This window comes from Pangasianodon hypophthalmus, chromosome 1 (genome assembly GCF_027358585.1).
Source record: "Pangasianodon hypophthalmus isolate fPanHyp1 chromosome 1, fPanHyp1.pri, whole genome shotgun sequence".
In the NCBI taxonomy this organism is placed as follows: Eukaryota; Metazoa; Chordata; class Actinopteri; order Siluriformes; family Pangasiidae; genus Pangasianodon; species Pangasianodon hypophthalmus.
In genome coordinates, this window is record NC_069710.1 from 36138757 (window position 1) to 36159202 (window position 20446).

At 40.6% G+C, this 20446-nt stretch overlaps 1 pseudogene; it reads right to left on the reverse strand.

Annotated features, from left to right (window-relative positions):
* Positions 1-7597: 7597 nt before the first annotated feature.
* Positions 7598-9958, reverse strand: LOC113546562 (uncharacterized; annotated as a pseudogene).
* Between the last annotated feature and the right edge of the window lie 10488 nt (positions 9959-20446).

A 20446-nucleotide genomic window follows, 5' to 3' on the forward strand; every position in this document is an offset into this window, starting at 1 on the left:
GACGGTCGGTTTAGCCTGCTTGTCTGCTCCCTGGCCTTGGCCCTGGATTGTCACCGATTAACTAGGCCTATTTTGAGACTATGTGCTATGCTGCAAGAAATGAGAGCAGCACCTTCCCGAGTGGGATGGACACCGTCCCGCCCTAACAGGCCAGCCTTGCCCTCAAAGTTAGTCCAATTATCTATAAAGCCCACATTGTTTTCGGAGCACCACCTGGACATCCAGCAGTTCAGCGACCATAACCTGCTGTAAGCTACATCGCCATGCCGCATTGGGATGGGGCCAGAGCATACTACAGCATCGGACATCGCCTTCGCTAATTTACACACCTCTACCAAGTTAATCTTAGTAACCTCAGACTGATGAAGGCGTATATCATTAGCTCCTACATGAATAACTATCTTTGAGAACCTGTGCTTGCCTAAGACCCTAAGATTACCTGCTATGTCCGGCGCCCTGGCTCCCGGTATACACCTAACTAAAGCTGCTGGTGCCCCTAAAGGCCTAGCTAATTTCACGTGCCGCAAGATAGAGTCACCTATAACCAGAGCTCTTTCAGGTTTCTCAGCGGGTGCTTCACTGAGGAGAGCAAACCTGTTGGACACGTGAAGCGGAGAGGAGTGGTGCTCCTGTGGGCGATCCCTATCCTTCCTAAAACTATCTTCTAATACTTCGCTCTAACCTGTTGTAACATCCATTCTATCTCTCCTTCCTCTATAGCTTCCTGCACCCTTTTGTCTCTCCCTGACCCTGACTCCTTTTCTTCCCTCCCTTTGGACTTGGCCACATACACTCTTCTCTCTTCTCTTTCCTCAACTATGGACCTCCTCTGCCCTCTACTAAACCCAAGAAGACTTCTTGTCCTGCTCCTTGGCTGTCAGATGTGTTGTGCAGCAATCGGAGAGAACTAAGATCAGCAGAGAGAAAGTGGAAGAAATTGCTACTTCTTACATCTGCTAAGACTGCCTTCTACAAGGAAAAGCTTGAAGCCTCTGCTCTCGATCCTCGCAAGCTTCACAACATCTTCTCTTCACTTCTTAAACCTCCGGCCTCCCCTTCACTGACCTCCCACTCGTCTCTTTTCTTTCTAAAATCCTTGAACGCACAGTTTATAATCAACTGTCTCTCTAGCTCTCACAGAATAACCTACAAGATCCCAACCAGTCTAGCTTGAAAGAGACTGCCCTTTTGGCCATCACTGAGAAACTTCATGCTGCTGGATCAGTCAACCCAATGCGGCGTGGTGATGTGGCTTACAGCAGGTTATGGTCGCTGAACTGCTGAATGTCCAGGTGGTGCTCTGAAAACATAAGATAGGCTTTATAGATAATTGGACTAACTTTGAGGGCAAGGCTGGCCTGTTAGGGCGGGACGGTGTCCATCCCACTCGGGAAGGTGCTGCTCTCATTTCTTGCAGCATAGCACATAGTCTCAGAACAGGCCTAGTTAATCGGTGACAATCCAGGGCCAAGGCCAGGGAGCAGACAAGCAGGCTAAACCGACCGTCTGCTGGCTGCACTGAGTCATCACTTAGGTTCCACCGTATTGAGACTGTGTCTGTTCCCCGAGCCAAACAAAATTATAGACATACCCAGACAGTTTGTTTTAGTAACCTAATTAACATAAAATTAAACCAAACCGAATGCATAGCCAGCACCGTTGATCTGAAGCTGGGACTGTTGAATATTAGATCTCTTACGTCTAAAGCGCTTATTGTTAATGAAACCATTACTGATCAGGAGTTTGATGTACTGTGTTTAACAGAAACGTGGATTAAACCAAACAAGTTTGTAGCATTAAATGAAGCTAGTCCTCCCGGGTACAGTTACATACATCAGCCCCGTCTAACTGGCAGAGGAGGAGGCGTCGCAGTTATTTATAATGATAATCTAGCCGTCACACAAAAACCTAGTCATAAATTCAACGCATTTGAAGTTCTTTATACTAACATAACATACGTAGCCACTAAAAATAAGTCTACCCAGGTGATTCCAGTAATTATTATTTACAGACCCCCAGGGCCATATTCTGAATTCCTGTGTGAATTTGCGGATTTCATCTCAAACCTGGATATTTCTTTAGACAAAGCATTAATTGTTGGAGACTTTAATATTCATTTTGATAATCCAGATGATCATCTGAGAACAGCAGTTGTGTCCATTCTAGATTCAGTAGGGGTTAATCAGAATGTAATAGGACCCACCCATAGTGGTGGTCACACTCTTGATTTAATACTAACATTCGGATTAAATATAGAAAATATAGTCTCATGTCCACAGTCTGAAGCTATCTCAGATCATTACGTCATCTCATTTAAAATGTGTATTAATCATAATATATGCACCTTGCCACGTCACCGTGTCAAACGTACTTTCACGTCAACAACTGCACAGAGTTTTATCAGTAATCTCCCAGATTTATCAACCATGATTGGATCACCGTCTGATCCCGAAGAACTTGACCAGGCAACTGAATGTTTAGAATCAACGTTCTGCAACTCGCTAGATAAGGTAGCTCCACTAAAAAGAAAAATAATTAGGGAGAAAAAGCTAGCACCCTGGTATAGCGATCACACACGAACTTTAAAACAGACCACTCGAAAACTAGAACGTAAATGGCGTCAAATTAAATCGGTAGTATTTCAAATAGCATGGAAGGAGAGCCTTTTGAGCTATAAGAAAGCTCTTAGTGCTGCTAGATCAGTGTATCTCTCCACCCTAATTGAAGATAACAGAAATAATCCTAGATTCTTATTTAATACTGTAGCAAAATTAACTAGGAATAAGACCACAATAGAAACATGCACACAATCATTATATAGCAGCGATGACTTCATGAATTCTTTCAAGGGTAAAATTGAAAATATCAGGCTAGAAATTCAGACTGTTAATTTAAAACCGGACAGTTTTATAACTAACCCTGTAGATGATAATATGATAATGTTAGATAAACAACTACAACGCTTTACTCCCCTTGAAGAGACTGAACTAATTTCACTAATTTCATCATCAAAATCATCAACCTGTATGCTAGATCCTTTACCTACGTGTTTCCTCAAATAGATAATTCCTGAAACAATCAAACCACTTTTAAAGATAATCAATTCTTCCCTTAGCATTGGCTATGTACCTAAATCTTTTAAATTAGCAGTTATCAAGCCCTTGATTAAAAAACCTGACCTTGACCCCTGTCAGCTGTCTAACTATAGACCAATATCAAACCTCCCCTTTATTTCCAAGGTCCTACAAAAGGTTGTAGCACAGCGGCTATGCTCATACTTACATAGGAATAACATTCATGAAATGTATCAGTCAGGATTTAGGCCTCAACATAGCACAGAGACAGCACTGGTAAAAGTTGTAAATGACTTACTACTGGCCTCTGATCAGGGTTGTGTCTCCTTGATGGTGCTGCTTGACCTTAGTGCAGCTTTTGATACCATTGATCATGCTATTCTCCTCAATAGACTAGAAAATGTAGTAGTTATTAAGGGAACAGCCCTTTCCTGGCTCAGGTCTTATTTGACTGATCGTTATCAGTTTGTAAACGTAAATGGTGACTTCTCTTCTCATGCTAAGGTAAAGTTTGGTGTCCCGCAAGGCTCTGTTTTAGGCCCACTGCTCTTTTCTCTATATATGCTACCTCTGGGCAAAATTATCTGTAAACATGGTATTAGCTTCCACTGTTACGCTGATGACACACAGCTGTATGTTTCAGCAAAGCCAGATGACAGACACCAGCTTAATAAAGTTGAGGAATGTGTAAAAGACAATAGAAACTGGATGCTTATTAACTTTCTCTTACTTAATTGTGACAAGACAGAAGTACTTGTAGGACCACATGCAGCTAGAAGTAAGCTTTCTGATTACATAATAACTCTGGATGGCCTTTCTGTTTCATCATGTGCAGCAGTAAAAGACCTTGGTGTGATTATCGACTCTAGTCTTTCTTTTGAAGCTCATGTAGATAATATAACTAGGATTGCTTTCTTTCATCTCAGAAATATTGCTAAAATAAGAAATATATTGTCACTACACGATGCAGAAAAATTAGTTCATGCGTTTGTTACCTCTAGATTGGATTACTGTAATGCCTTACTGTCTGGATGTTCCAGTAGATGCATAAACAAGCTCCAGTTAGTCCAGAATGCAGCAGCGAGAGTCCTTACTAGAACCAGAAGATATGACCACATCACCCCTATCTTATCCACACTGCATTGGCTCCCAATCAAATTTCGTATTGATTATAAAATACTACTATTGACCTATAAAGCACTAAATGGTCTCGCGCCACAGTACCTGAGCGAACTTTTGGTCTTTTATGATCTGTCACACCTACTCAGATCAAAAGGTGCAGGCTATTTGTTGGTACCTCGAATAATGCGGGCTACAGCTGGGGGTAGAGCTTTCTCTTACAAAGCCCCACAGTTATGGAACAGCCTTCCACTTAGTGTTCAGGGCTCAGACACAGTCTCAGTGTTTAAGTCTAGGCTGAAAACATATTTGTTTAGTCAAGCCTTTTGTGAGTAGTTTTCTTAGGTACAGGGGCAGGTCTGGAGGGTTTCACAGGCATAGAGTGTTGTGGTGAACTGGGATGTTTGGATGCTGTCGCCCCCCCACTCTCACACGTTCACTCAGGTTTGTCGACGGTGGAGTGGCTGCTGCTTTATGTCCCAGGGTGCCTTCATGTCTGTGTTAGCTTCTGGCTCTCCCTTTTAGTTATGCTGTCATAGCTAGTCTTGCCGGAGTCCCTGCTTGCACTCTGCATGCAAAGTACATCGTCCTTAACCATTAGAAGACAAAAGCTCACCTAACAATCTTTTCCTTTCTCTCCATCTCTCTCTCTCCCTCACTCTGTCGAGCTACACATGCTACTTCTGAGATGCCAGTGATGCCAGTGATCCTGACCCCTTCTGCTCCTCCTCGCTGCCTGACCCATCCTGATGCCCTACTTCTGGTTGGAGTTCTCATCGGTTGAGTTCGCTCGCTGCTGCTGGGGGTGGCCCCATATGGACTGCCTGAAGAACTGTTTGGATTGCTGGGGATGGCGCCACCTGGGGGCTGTGGAGATGGCTTGGGGATCACATATGGGGAGCTGTACTGTAATGGCTTGGGACTGCGATTGCTGTAGTGGCTTTGGGGCTGCAGTTGCCATGAGCAGCTTCGTACTCAGGACTCCATCAGTGGACAGTGGATAGATTTTAACCAGCCGGACTTCTTGCAAAAACTGTGATGAATTTATTGGTTGTGCAATTGCACTATTTGTCCATATAGTACACAATAGAAGGGATTTATTTATAATCGCACTATCCGTTGCACCCAGATGAGGATGGGTTCCCTTTTTGAGCCCGGTTCCTCTCAAGGTTTCTTCCTCATATCATCTCGGGGAGTTTTTCCTTGCCACTGTCACCACTGGCTTGCTCATTAGGGATAAATTCACAGTGATAAATTCAAATATTTACAATATATTTTTGTGAATCCATTTATTTCTGTAAAGCTGCTTTGTGACAATGTCAAGAAGCTGTTCTTGAGTCTATTGGTTCGCGAGATGATGGACTTGAATCACTTGCCAGAGGGCAGCAGTTTAATTAAGTCATGTCCAGGATGAGAAGGGTCCTTTAGGATGTTTGCTGCCCTTTTAAGGCAGCGTGCTGTACAAAGATCCTTTAAGGAAGGCAGAGGGCAGCCGATGATTTTATGTGCCGAGTTGATCAACCCCTGGAGGGCTTTCTTGTCCGCCTCTGAGCTGCTGGTGTACCAGGTGGAGATGCAGTAAGTTAATATGCTCTCGATAGAGCAACGATAGAAGGACACTAGCAGCTACTCTTGCAGGTGGTATTTCTTTTGGATCCTTACAAAGTATAGTTGTTGCTGCGCTTTTTTGACTGCTGCTGAGGTGTTTGTGGTCCAGGAAAGATCCTCAGCAATGTTCGTGACCAAGAATCTGAAGGCTGGAACCCTCTCCACACAGACTCTGCTGATGTGCAGTGGTGTGTGATCCTTGTTGTGCCTTCTGAAGTCTATGATGAGCTCTTTGGTTTTTGAAGCATTAAGGGCCAGGTTGTTTGCCCCACACCATTCTGTCAGTGTCATTTGCGAATTTGATGATGGTGTTGTCAGGATGGGTTGGGGTGCAGTCGTGGGTGTAAAGGGTGTAAAGAAGTGGACTCAGCCTAAGTCCAGTTCAGTTTGATTATCAGTCTGTCAGGGATGACTGTGTTGACCACAGAGCTATAGTCCACGAAGAGCATCCTCACATAGCTGCAGGCAGAGCTATCGCTACATTCACAAGAGAAACTAGTGAAGTGAAGTGTGGCCAAGTATGGTGACCCATACTTAGAATTTGTGCTCTGCATTTAACCCATCCAAGTGTGCACACACACACACACACACCGTGAACACACCCCCGGAGCAGTGGGAACCCTCTTTTGCTGCGGCGCCCAGGGAGCAGTTGGGGGTTCGGTGCCTTGCTGAAGGGTCTCACCTCAGTGGTGGTATTGAGGGTGGGAGAGAGCGCTGGTCATTCACTCCCCCCACCCACAATCCCTGCCGGACCTTAGACTCGAACCCACGACCTTCAGGTTCACCTTCGGGTTACAAGTCCGACTCTCTAACCACTAGTGGTGATTTAAACACACACTTGAACAGGGAACAGCATCTATGAAACGTTCATGGTTCTGTAGCCCCCTGAATAAAACTTTCTGTGTAAATACTGATGCAGTGACTTTTCAGTGCTCTGCTTCTTCCCTCTAAAGCCTCAGAAATGATCCATTGAGATTCTCAGCATCACTTTACAGATTCTTCCCCTGACACACTTCCTCAAAGCACTTTTCATGGAAAGTGAAAGTATGACTATCATAAAAGACTCTGTGATGGGGAACTGCATTTTTTCAGTGACCTTTGAACTTCTTGTTCTTTATACCAGCCAGAGAGCAAGGGACACATTATCTTACTAACATAATTCAATAATGTAATAACTTCGATAAATATATTACCAGTATGGCTCATATTATACTACTAGACAATATTTGGCATATGTAAATTAACTGTAAATGTAATTTGTTAGAGTGCCTTAACAAAGGAGAATGGGCTCCCCAGCTGCGTCTAATTCCTCCCAAGGTTCTCCTGCTTCACCCTGTTCATCTATGGAGTTGTGTCCTGATATACAATTTTATGTGGGGGTGCTACCCTGGAAGGTTTTCATCGTTCAAGTCACTTGAAATGTCTTCTTTCCAGTTCTCGCCTTCTTGCTGCTGGTATGTTAATATGGCGGTTTGTACTGTGTTATGCTGGATGTATGTTTTCTCTTGTGCTTTGGGAAAATCATACCATTGTTCTGTAGTTCTTGTCTTATTAGCTTATGGGGGATTTTACTGAAAACAATGTATTGTTCTTTTTGAGTATGGCTAATGTGTGGATTAATCTGATTTTTTTTTTCTTTCGGTTTTTACATATTTCGGTGTGCAAGGTGCTTTTATATTCAGAAGCATACGTAAGTCTTAATTTTATGAGCAAGAAAGTTTCTTGGTCAGAATCTGTTATAGGTACAGTCAAAACGAACCTTGCAATTCAACTGGGTACAGTTCATTCTAGTTTAGTTATAAATTCAAATTTTATTCTTCACATACACAATCATACAGAGTAGGACATGCAGTGAAATGCTTTTTACCACTGTCCTTGTTATATAGAAGAGTCAAATATTATAAGAAAAAAATAGAATAAAAATGAAGAACTTTGACAGTATATATAATATATTAAAAAATGGAAATACAATAAAATAGAATATATAGGGAAATATAAGGAATATAGTAATAAGATGACAAGTGAATTAATTAAGTGAATGTGACAAGTGAAGTAAATGTATTAAACATTGTAAACCAACTAATAACTACAATTTTTGCAACAGTAATCCCAACTGCCATCAGTAGTACGGCACCACAGGTAACCGTAGTCATGGTAACCACATGGGTGATCAGAATTGCAGGTTTTGCCGTTCACAGCAGAGAAACAGTCATCAGAAGTACAGCACGGTTTTTTTTTGTCATCATCAGTGTAGCACCACGGCTCACTTGTACCATATTTGGCACAGGCGTGGTTGTTGCGGCAGTACTTCCCATCTTTAGCCTTACTTTGCCACAGAGGAGGGCTGCAGAAGTCCCAGGACCCAGAGACTTTCCGACACCAGTAGTAGTCATAACCGTATGTGGCACAGGGATGATTATCTTTGCACCTCTCACCATTATATGTAATGAGTGAGTACTGGGGTGAGCACTGTATCAGTCTCTGCCCTGAGTAACACCAGTAGCTCTTTCGATCTTGCTGGTACAGGCAGGGAGAAGAGCAGCAGGGCTTGGTATCACTTTCTGTGGTGCAGGAACACATGGTACTAGTGACTGAGACACTCTGGCACTGTGAGCCATCAGCTGCAGTCTGCCATCCAGCAACAGATTTCTCTGGGACAACCTGGCATTCCACAGAGTCAGACTGCTCCAATACATCCCTTTTTTTGAGATCTTCAGAAAAAATACTTTTACTATTTTTAGCAGTAGTTATAAGACACGCACTTTCCACATTCTTCATTTCTTCTACCACAGTGGAGAAAGCGTGTAAACTGTCAATGCCAAGTGTTGCGGTCATCCTAGTCACCCTGAATTTTGCGGAAGGGCCTCCACTGTCACTGTCAATGACTCTTTTGACTGCAAGATAAGTGTTCTGCACATCTGAGGGCATCTTGTGTCTTTGGTTCTCTGGCAGTTTATTTAGAAACGTCGTCACAGCCTGCTTAGATCTAGCATTGTCAGTGAAACAGTCGCCAATGAAAATTTTAATTGACACAGAACTTGAATAGAGTTGTCTCAGCTCAGTATTTAATTGTGAAACACTCATCGGCCCTTATGATGGTTTCCGGCTGGTTTCTTCCTATATAGCCAAAGGAAAATGACTTTGTATTATCAAAACTGTGTTCATAACAGACAGCTGTCCAGATGTGAGAGGGCACCGTGACCCTTCGAGACTCCATAGGTATTCTTGAATTTTGATCGGGTACAGTACCCGTAACAATGTAGACTGTTGCCTGATCTTGATCTTGATCCTGATCTTCATCCATTTTAAGATGATCTTTTAATAGTGTCTGCAAATTGAAAACTATTAGGGTTCAGGTGTCCACGATCATATCCTGTTTCAGCGTAGTCACTGCTAATGGCTTGATTTTTCTTTATTTTATTTTTGTCTGATTCACTCTCTAGGACCATCGATTCGGGTTGATTGCTGTTAGAAAGCTACAGAAGAAATATTATGTTAGAAATTATTTAATTTTTACACAATATTCTATCTTTGGTTTGACAAATGCATCAGTATGTGGTCACATATAAACTGTAGGGCGATTGAATAAAGACAGCTTAATACTTAATTTAACACCATTCAATTATTTATTCGGAAATGTGGAGCTTAAAATGCTAATTAATATTTTACAATAAAATAATATTAATATAAGATTTTCTTAGGCAGCAGAACACATTACCTGTGGCTCTATGTGCCATGGTGAGTCTGCCCTTCCTGGGTTATTCGAGCATTCGGGGTCAAGCGTATATGCACTGTACAAAGGAATTCTGTGATGAACCGAGTAAAGTGTAGCATAATAAAAACCTCCGTGTCCAAAACTCTGGCAGATTTTCTTGGCATTCTGGTCCATCCCAGCTGGTTCTTGACCTTTGTAAAAATATTCACGACACTCATTAAAATTTTCAACCACTTTTGCCTGACCAGTAAGTGCTCTTAGCACAATAGACGTAAACACACAAAGAAGAAACATGGTCTGCAGTTGGGTCTCTGTTACAGAGCAGGGGAACCACTAGCATGTCTGCTTTAAATACATAAAATGACATGATGTAAATGGAGAAATGAGGAACATAATGTGGACAAATCAGAAGGGCTGAAAAACTTTATGCACGTGAGGAGGTTGTACATGTACAATAGATGCAAAAGACAAAAGCTTTTGTGAAACTAACCACATAGCATTTTTGTGGAACTAATATAGAATATTAAGAAATCTTCTTAGAAGTGTTTTGCAGAAGTTTCACTTCTGCCTTTTTTTCTAAGTTTGATCCAAACGGTGAGGAACTGTGCCTTCTTTCTTGCTTGTGTTTGGTTTTCACTTCAGGTTTAAGGTTAGCATGATTCCAGAAATTAATGAAATATCTTTCCCAGTCTATAACTCTTGTCAACGAGGTGTGATGTGGGGACCAGAGAGTCACAAGCATCAGAGGAAACAGACAAACAGTGCAGTGCAAGAGTGAGCAGTGTGTTCCCTTTTCACAGAAAACATTTATTTATTTTATTGCCACACAACTACACCAGAGGAGATTTTTGTATGCTATGCAACATACATGAGAAAATGTGTGAAAGTCTGACTGTACAATACTATGCATGATGTATAAAACAACATACATTAAACAGTACAATTTAACACATCCTGCTTGTACATTCATGAATCCCTGAACGAAAAAAACATCAGAAACTGCACGCAAAGATCTGACAGGTAGAACAAATAACAGAATAACAGTTTGCTTAAGTGCTCCTTAAAGAGTTGTGGTTATTTTCAAAGCCTCTTCTTCCCTCTATCATTGTACTCTACCTTCATAAATGAATCAGTCTGCACTGACGTGTCCCTTTTGGAGATGAAAGCAGTAGGAAAGAATGGAGAGAGTTTTGTAAGGAGCAGTGGAGTTGACCATCTTAATGGCATTCAGGTAACTGTTACTCTTTGATACTGCAGTAGGATGTTATCTTAACAACTCTCTCATATGTCACAGTATGGAAGAGTAAATGCAGTGCAGTGTGTGTGTGTGTGAGTGTGTGAGGGAGAGAGACTAGAAAAATGAGAGAGAGAGTGAGCAAGATGCATTAATATTTACAGCGTTAAAGTCTTTTCTTTGGTTGTGTGATAAATGTTTTCATTAATAAAATATAAACTTTGTAATATATAAATGTTTTCATTATTCATTCGTTCATTCTCTACAGCGCTTTATCCCACTGGGTCACGCGGAACCTGGAGTCTATCCCAGGAGACTACGGGCACAAGGCAGGGTACACCCTGCACAGGATGCCAGTCTACCACAGGGCACAATCACACACACATCAAATATAAACTTTGTAATATGTTTTGTTTTTGTCTGTCAAGCTCTAACACAACCACTTCCATTATGCTTAAAAATAAATCATAACTTATAATAAATATATACAACTAAAAACTATTTTCCTATAGATTTCCTGCAGCAACTCACAAACTTTCTGTGAGACAGAAAATATCCAGAGCTAAGTGCATTATTATTATTATTATTATTATTATTATTATTAATTGAGTGCTCAGGAAGCTAATGTAAGCTAAGCTAGATCAATGGCATCATTAAACAGCTGATAACAAACAGCTTCACAATATTTATTTTATTCATAATTATTATTACTGACTAAACTACAGTGTGCTATCAGCTTTCAGTGTAACAAATAATAAAGAATAAAAATCACAGTAAAGTTTAAACTCACAGCTTCAACCTCTTCCTGGCTCCTCTTGCAGACTGAAACACGCATGCGCAGTGCACATCACCGCCGGATCACCGTGAGTTTTTGCTCCCCTGGCGTATTGGAGACAACGTTATATTACAATTCGTTTATCGAAACTTTAGCATTAAATTGCTTTTGATTTGCTTCAGAATCCAGTCAGTATAAACGAAAATTTCGTTTGCTTTTTTTCAGAAATAGAGGAGTTTACAGGATGTAAAAACAGAAATGAACTAAAACAGAAAAGGGCCAGTAGATAAGGAGGTAAATCATTAAGTCAAGGAATGATAATATTCCTGACACTCCTGCTTTGATTATGGACATGATCAGAAGAGGATTGTGAGATGGTTATCGTAACGCATTTAGGAGTTTTGGGAGACAAAGGTATCTGGAGGCTTTGGATAAAACAAAGGGCAATTTTATTTGTTTGTTTCTCTTTTCATCGCTTCTGCAACTAACACACACACATGCACACATACACAGCTCTGTGTGCTCGTCTGTCTGATTTCCTGGCTTTTTGCCAACTTTTCTTACTCTATCTTTTTCTTTTTCCTGAAGGAAGAGCAGGATATGTGGAGGAATAGTGGAGAATTAATGGAGGAATTGTGGAGGATGGGTGGAGGAATAGTGGTGGATAGGTGGAGGAGGGGTAGATGATTAATGGAGGAATAGTGGAGGATTAATGGAAGAATAGTGGAGGATAGGTGGAGGAGGGGTAGAGGATTAATGGAGGAATTGTGGAGGATGGGTGGAGGAATAGTGGTGGATAGGTGGAGGAGGGGTAGATGATTAATGGAGGAATAGTGGAGGATTAATGGAAGAATAGTGGTGGATAGGTGGAGGAGGGGTAGATGATTAATGGAGGAATAGTGGAGGATTAATGGAGGAATAGTGGAGGATGGGTGGAGGAATAGTGGTGGATAGGTGGAGGAGGGGTAGATGATTAATGGAGGAATAGTGGAGGATTAATGGAGGAATAGTGGAGGATGGGTGGAGGAATAGTGGTGGATAGGTGGAGGAGGGGTAGATGATTAATGGAGGAATTGTGGAGGATGGGTGGAGGAATAGTGGTGGATAGGTGGAGGAGGGGTAGATGATTAATGGAGGAATAGTGGAGGATTAATGGAGGAATAGTGGAGGATGGGTGGAGGAATAGTGGTGGATAGGTGGAGGAGGGGTAGATGATTAATGGAGGAATAGTGGAGGATTAATGGAGGAATAGTGGAGGATGGGTGGAGGAATAGTGGTGGATAGGTGGAGGAGGGGTAGATGATTAATGGAGGAATAGTGGAGGATTAATGGAGGAATAGTGGAGGATGGGTGGAGGAACAGTGGTGGATAGGTGGAGGAGGGGTAGATGATTAATGGAGGAATAGTGGAGGATTAATGGAAGAATAGTGGAGGATAGGTGGAGAACAGGTGGGTGTGGTGTTGGTGGAAGAACAGGAGAAAGAGTATATCCTCTGCCTCCTGTATCAACAGAGCTGTGCTGGTGTCTATGAAAAGAGAAAATTAAGTAAACAGACCATTTTCCCTTTTTTGTAATTCTGTCTTATCTTCCTCTTTGTTTTGTATTGCCTGTTTTACAGAGAAGCCAGAAAGTGTAAACTGCTCAGTGCTGAAGACTTCAAAGCAGTGTGACTGTTGCAATGCTCTTACAGAGTCTTTCAGACTCTTTCCACAAACGTTAAATGAATGAGCAGAGAGACTACAGTCTCTCGTTTGAATCTCATGTAGGTGATATTCCTTAGGAAAGCCTTTTTAATCTCAGAATTATTATTGACCTAATAATATGTCATCACGTGATGTAGTAAATGCTGCTACTGCATAAACAAGTTCCACTTACTCCAGCATGAGTCATTACTAGAAGCAGAAGATATGTGTGTTGAAATCAAACTGAAGTAATGTCACAACTTTTGCAACACTGGGGTACGGTCACTCCTTTCCAACTGCTCTGATACAATACTTTGTAAAAATAAGACTCACAAACATCATGGATGAGAAAAGCAAAAATAGAGTTTATTGCCAAAAAGATCAGCAAACAACCCGAGATCAGTTCATGGACGTCCAAAAAGTGATCGGATTCATCCTGAAACTCTCCCTGTATTTATACAGTGCCTCCAGCAAGCCTCCTATTTCTTTTCCCCTCATCTGAAAAATAAATTCCCATTATGTTTCATCTTCTATGTGTTGAGTTCCCCTTATACTTGTTTCTCTTATAGTTTTAATATAGTTAATTTTTCACTCGTTTGGATACCCCTTATTCTCGATTACACCTTCCCTAGACTATATAAAAAAAAAATCCCCCAACACTTTCAATTCAATTCAATTTTATTTGTATAGCACTTTTAACAATGGACATTGTCACAAAGCAGCTTTACAGAAATAAATGGATTCACAAAAATATATTGTAAATATTTGAATTTATCACTGTGAATTTATCCCTAATGAGCAAGCCAGTGGCGAGGTGGTGAGGAAAAACTCCCTGAGATGATATGAGGAAGAAACCTTGAGAGGAACCAGACTCAAAAGGGAACCCATCCTCATCTGGGTGCAACGGATAGTGCAATTATAAATAAATCCCTTCTATTATTGTGTAATATATGGACAAATAGTGCAATTGTGTAACCAATAAATTCATCACAGTTTTCGCAAGAAGTCCGGCTGGTTAAAATCTATCCACTGTCCACTGATGGAGTCCTGAGTACAAAGCTGCTCGTGGCAACTGCAGCCCCAAAACCACTACAGCAATCGCAGTCCCAAGCCATTACAGTACAGCTCCCAATATGTGATCCCCAAACCATCTCCACAGCCCCCAGGTGGCGCCATCCCCAGCAATCCAAACAGTTCTTCAGGCCGTCCATATGGGGCCCCAGCAGCAGCGAGCGAACTCAACCGATGAGAACTCCAACCAGAAGTAGGGCATCAGGATGGGTCAGGCAGCGAGGAGGAGCAGAAGGGGTCAGGATCACTGGCATCACTGGCATCTCAGAAGTAGCATGTGTAGCTCGACAAAGAGTGAGGGAGAGCGATGGAGAGAAAGGAAGAGATTGTTAGGTGAGCTTTTGTCTTCTAATGGTTAAGCACAATATATATAGGTCAATAGTAGTATTTTATAATCAATACTAAATTTGATTGGGAGCCAATGCAGTGTGGATAAGATAGGGGTGATGTGGTCATATCTTCTGGTTCTAGTAAGGACTCTCGCTGCTGCATTCTGGACTAACTGGAGCTTGTTTATGCTCCTACTGGAACATCCAGACAGTAAGGCATTACAATAATCCAACCTAGAGGTAACAAACGCATGAACTAATTTTTCTGCATCGTGTAGTGTCAATATATTTCTTATTTTAGCAATATTTCTGAGATGAAAGAAAGCAATCCTAGTTATATTATCTACATGAGCTTCAAAAGAAAGACTGGAGTCAATAATCACACCAAGGTCTTTTACTGCTGCACGTGATGAAACAGAAAGGTCATCCAGAGTTATTATGTAATCAGAAAGCTTACTTCTAGCTGCATGTGGTCCTAGTACAAGTACTTCTGTCTTGTCACAATTAAGTAAGAGAAAGTTAATAAGCATCCAGTTTCTATTGTCTTTTACACATTCCTCAACTTTATTAAGCTGCTGTCTGTCATCTGGCTTTGCTGAAACATACAACTGTGTGTCATCAGCGTAACAGTAGAAGCTAATACCATGTTTACGGATAATTTTGCCCAGTGGTTGCATATATAAAGAAAAGAGCAGTGGGCCTAAAACAGAGCCTTGCGGGACACCAAACTTTACCTTAGTATGAGAAGAGAAGTCACCATTTACGTTTACAAACTGATAACGATCAGTCAAATAAGACCTGAGCCAGGAGAGGGCTGTTCCCTTAATGCCTACTACATTTTCTAGTCTATCAAGGAGAATAGCATGATCAATGGTATCAAAAGCTGCACTAAGCTCAAGCAGCACAAGCAAGGAGACACAACCCTGATCAGAGGCCAGTAGTAAGTCATTTACCACTTTAACCAGCGCTGTCTCTGTGCTATGATGAGGCCTAAATCCTGACTGATACATTTCATGAATGTTATTCCTATGTAAGTAGGAGCATAGCTGCTGTGCTACAACCTTTTCTAGGACCTTGGAGATAAAGGGGAGGTTTGATATTGGTCTATAGTTAGACAGCTGACAGGGGTCAAGGTCAGGTTTTTTAATCAAGGGCTTGATAACTGCTAATTTAAAAGATTTAGGTACATAGCCAATGCTAAGGGAAGAATTGATTAATTGAGGGGAGTAAAACAATGTAATTGTTGATCTGATATTATTATATTATCATCTACAGGGTTAGTTATAAAACTGTCCGGTTTTAATTTAATAGTCTGAATTTCTTGCCTGATATTTTCAATTTTACCACTGAAAGAATTCATGAAGTCATCGCTGCTATATAATGATTGTGTGTGTGTTTCTATTGTGGTCTTATTCCTAGTTAATTTTGCTACAGTATTAAATAAGAATCTAGGATTATTTCTGTTATCTTCAATTAGGGTGGAGAGATACATTGATCTAGCAGCACTAAGAGCTTTCTTATAGCTCAAAAGGCTCTCCTTCCATGCTATTTGAAATACTACCGATTTAATTTGACGCCATTTACGTTCTAGTTTTCGAGTGGTCTGTTTTAAAGTTTGTGTGTGATCGCTATACCAGGGTGCTAACTTTTTCTCCCTAATTATTTTTCTTTTAAGTGGAGCTACATTATCTAGCGAGTTGCAGAACGTTGATTCTAAACATTCAGTTGCCTGGTCAAGTTCTTCGGGATCAGACGGTGATCCAATCATGGTTGATAAATCTGAGAGATTACTGATAAAACTCTGTGCAGTTGTTGACGTGAACGTACGTTTGACATGGTGACGTGGCAAGGTGCATATACTATGATTAAGACACATTTTAAATGAGATGAGATAATGATCTGAGATAGCTTCAGACTGTAGACATGAGACTATATTTTCTATATTTAATCCGAATGTTAGATGATGAGTGGAATAACCAGTGAACTTACTGTTCCACCACTTTACCTAAAATCAGTGCTACCCTGAGGGAGGTGAGGGTAAGTATCCATGCAGGATAAATTTACAGTTCTTTGTGTTAATTATACTGTAAATTTAATATACTCTTTGTTTCTGCAGTTGCTCTACAGCACCATGGTACCTAAACAGGTGGAGAAACAAAAAAGAAATTGCACTATACAGAGAAACTCAATTTACAGGCATCACCATGGCAATGGCACCATGATTCAACCAAAAATAAGAGTTTTATCATAAATAATAGCTTTTACAATCTCTAATCCCCATAACAGTGTGCGTGTTTGTGTGTGTTGTCTAAAGGTGGTGTAGCCAAATTAAAATATCTCCTTAAAAGAACAACGAGAAACAGAGGAAGAGAAATGAGGGAATGAAAGATGGAAAGGAAAGTAAGGAAAGGAATTTTGAGTCACTAGACAAGTTCTACCAGATAAAAACGAAATATTTGACACACACACACATACACACTCACTTGTCTTACTATCATTATGAGGACCTTCAATTGTTAATGCAGCTAATTAATGCTATGCTAAATCTAAGTCTACCCACAACCTTATACTCAATAACCAAAAGGAAACAGTTCAGCTCTCTTAGTTTTTTTTTAAATAAAAGCTACAATTTCCTTGTTGCGACCAACCAAATGTCCCACAAGCATAGGAATATCTGACAGTTTTGCCCTTGCGAGGACATTTCGCCCTAACCAAGATATAAAACACACACACAGAGCTCCACCTGGTTAGACAACACTCCCGTAGTTTACTTTGCTTGCATATTTTCTTTAACACGTCATCATTTCCTCACTTCTCTATGTTCAGACACACACCTTTCTTTTAAATACTGTATTAATCATTTATCCTATTATCCTATTGTGCTGTCTCTGTTTTTCTGGAGTTTTCACCAAACGGTTTAATGGGAACATGATGTGTGCAATCAGGAGAATATACCTGGTGGGCTGTTGTTGTTGGTACTGGGTCAATGAGTAGTTTTGTAGATGGCATATAAACAGCTCTAGAACCCCTATCATTCCACAGTGGAAGGAATCCCCTGTGGTTCCAGTAACCACATGGAAAGCTCCTCAGGACATAAAAGAAGATGCAGGAAGTAGGGTTAGGGCAGAAGAGATAGACCCATGTGGTTTGCATATAGTGTTAGGAGGGGAATTGAGGATGCCTTAAACACATGTACAGGAAGGCAGTTGTACTCAGGAGTTAAGTCTCTGGGCTACTGATCAGAAAGTCATGAGTTTGAGAACCACCAGCAAGAGTCTGCCACTGCTGGGTCTTGTCTCTTCCAGGGGTGCCATATCACTGACAATCCCTACTTCCTAACAAGCTGAGATAAGCAGCTTGGCAATGTTGGGGCTTGAACTCACAACCTCCTGAGCACTAGCCCAGAGCCTTACCTACTGAGCCACCACTTCCCATGGCTACCATGTCAAGGTGTGGAGGGGGTGAGCAAGCCCCTTTACCAATGCCCTGTTCTTAAAAGCCATTGTATATGAAGTCCTCATATAAACTGATAAGACAAAATAGTACACGGTAATGTACTTGTAGATGTGAAACACAGGCTTTCTATATCTTCTATAAACATCTAAATAACCCAGGAGCTCTTGAGTAATAGAACAGAAAAACTTTAAACTCACTGTCATGAAATCGGTAGCTTGAATCCTGACGATGCCACAGTCATCCATGGCCTGGAGCCAAGAGAGCAAAATTGACTGTTCTTTCTCGGTAGGAGGGGCATACTCTCTCATAGGTGATCAAATTGAGGAGAAAATGGGGGAAAAATCTAGAAGGCCCAAATACACTTGCAAAACTTATTCCTGGGCTTTTCATTTGCTTTAAGTACTATCCAGCCACTTGTAGTTTAGATGTTTTTAATGCCAGAGGGTGAATGTAAATGGTGTTTTTTGCTGTGCTCTCCTCTAGGCTGTGTCTTGTCCACTCTGACTGGAGAAGTTAGCATAGGAACAGACACATTCTAAAAACTGCTGATGACTCTGTAATCATCAGTGTGTTACAGAAAGATTTGTTAGAGGAGTTTGTGTGCTTGTGGTGTGATGAGCTTTTCTAATGTCAATGAAGTTGATGAAGTCAATATTACTATTGACCTACAAAGAAGTGAATAGTCTTGCACCGCAGTACCTGAGTGAACTTTTGGTATTTTATGATCTGCCACACCTACTTCAATCAAAAGGTGCAGGCTATTTGTTGGTACCTTAAAAAGTGAAGGCTACAGCAGGGGGCAGAGCTTTGTCTTACAAACAATTATGGAATAGCCTTCCACTTAGTGTTCAGGATTCAGACACAGTCTCAGTGTTTAGGTCTAGGCTGAAAACGTATTTGTTTAGTGAAGCCTTTTGTGAATAGTTTTTTCTTAGGTACAGGAGCAGATCTGGAGGGTTAGTTTTTTTCTTAGGTACAGGAGCAGATCTGGAGTGTTCACAGGCATAGAGTGTTGTGGTGAACTGGGATGTTTGGATGCTGTCGCTGCTGCTTTATGTCCCAGGACTCCCTCATGTCTCATGTCTATGCCAGACCTGCACAGACTTCATATGAAAATTATAATGAATTTTCCTATTAACACAACTGCACTATTTGTCCATGTAGTACACAGTTATAGAAGGGATTGATTTGTAATCGCATCCGTGTCACCTAGATGAGGATGGGTCCCTTTTGAGTCTGGTTCCTCTCAAGGTTTCTTCCTTGTATCATCTCAGGGAGGTTTTCCCTCACCACCGTCACCTCTGGCTTTTTCATTAGAAATAAAGTCATACATTTAAAATTTATATCCTGGATTTATATATTTCTGTAAAGCCTCTTTGTGACAATGTCCATTGTTAAAAGTGCTATACAAATAAAATTGAATTAAATTGAATTGAAGCTAATTTTAAAAAACATTATATCACCAACCAGCACAATTATTATTATTATTATTATTATTATTAATAATATTACTTTTTTTTTAAAAATTAAATATTAAGTATCCTATCAGGGAATGTGTACATAAAAAAAATACCATCTAAAGGTGCAATGGTCCTGCCACTCCACTGTGTATTTGTCTTTTATTTCTACATTGCTGTGGCAATTCCAGTTTCCCATAAGTGACAATAAAGTTACAAATGAAGTGAAATTAGAACTTCACCCTAGATCATAGTCACATTGAGGATTCTACACAGTTAAAAATTTTAGTGGTTCTTTGGCTGTTCCTCTGGGGAAACAAACAAACAAAAAAGCTTAAAGGTTGTATGTAGAATGCTATTACAGGGTTTCCATGTCAGGGCAATGGTTCTAAGTAGTAGTTATCCAATTAACCCTTACTGAACCTTTGAAGAACCCTTATCTCTAAGACTGTTTAACCACAGTTTAAAGTCATACTCATCTTTTTCGTCAAAGACGGTTTCTTTGATGAAACCTGCAATCGAGTGGTTTCATATCAGAAAAGGTTAAAAAGTTCAGAGAGCCACACAGAGGGTTCTAGATCCAGTCTGAGTATACACAGATCACAGAGTCACTCTGAGCATTCTATACTCATAGAAAATTTAGAACCTTTAAGGGTTCTTTTTTGGTATCTGGGAGAAAAAAAGTTACAGATTTTATGTAGAACCCTATAACAGTGCTTCCATTATAAAGATTCTAAGTACAGTTTATATCCACTTTGGGTCTCATTTATCAATATAGAAACAAAAGGATTTATGTGTAAATCATTTGTATTAGGGTTTACACAAAAAGTTTGGAATTTGTGTAAATTGGGAAAAATTTTTGTATCTTACTCCTGAGTGTGTGTAAATTTACATATAAGAAGACTAACTAAAGTAAACCTCGATT